Source organism: Chaetura pelagica, unplaced genomic scaffold (assembly GCF_000747805.2).
Source record: "Chaetura pelagica isolate M959 unplaced genomic scaffold, ChaPel_1.0 scaffold264, whole genome shotgun sequence".
In the NCBI taxonomy this organism is placed as follows: domain Eukaryota; kingdom Metazoa; phylum Chordata; class Aves; order Apodiformes; family Apodidae; genus Chaetura; species Chaetura pelagica.
The window spans coordinates 732,776-733,002 of record NW_009953064.1 but is presented as its reverse complement, the minus strand read 5'-3'; the positions used below and the strand labels follow the sequence as shown (position 1 = coordinate 733,002).

The window sequence follows — 227 nt, the reverse complement described above, 5'->3', positions numbered from 1 at the left end:
CGTGGAAAATCGGTGGCAGCTTCAGCAGGGCAGCTCCGACCCTGTGGAGGAGAAATCGCGGCCACCCGTGGGATCAGGAGTGGGGGGGCTCCAGGGAGCACTTCTGCCCCTGCTGGCGCCTGTGAAGGAGACTCTGGGATGGCACGATTGTGCCGGGGAGCAGAGAGGGACAGGGAGGTGTCACTGCCTTTTCCTGACAGGGACGCTCTTGCCACGCCCGGGTCGGG

General features: G+C 65.6%; 1 protein-coding gene across 1 annotated transcript in view; it reads left to right on the top strand.

Annotated features, from left to right (window-relative positions):
• Positions 1 to 227, top strand: part of KLHL30 (kelch-like family member 30) — a 7,300-nt gene that overhangs the window by 1,868 nt on the left and 5,205 nt on the right. The gene's annotated exons all lie outside the window — the stretch shown is intronic.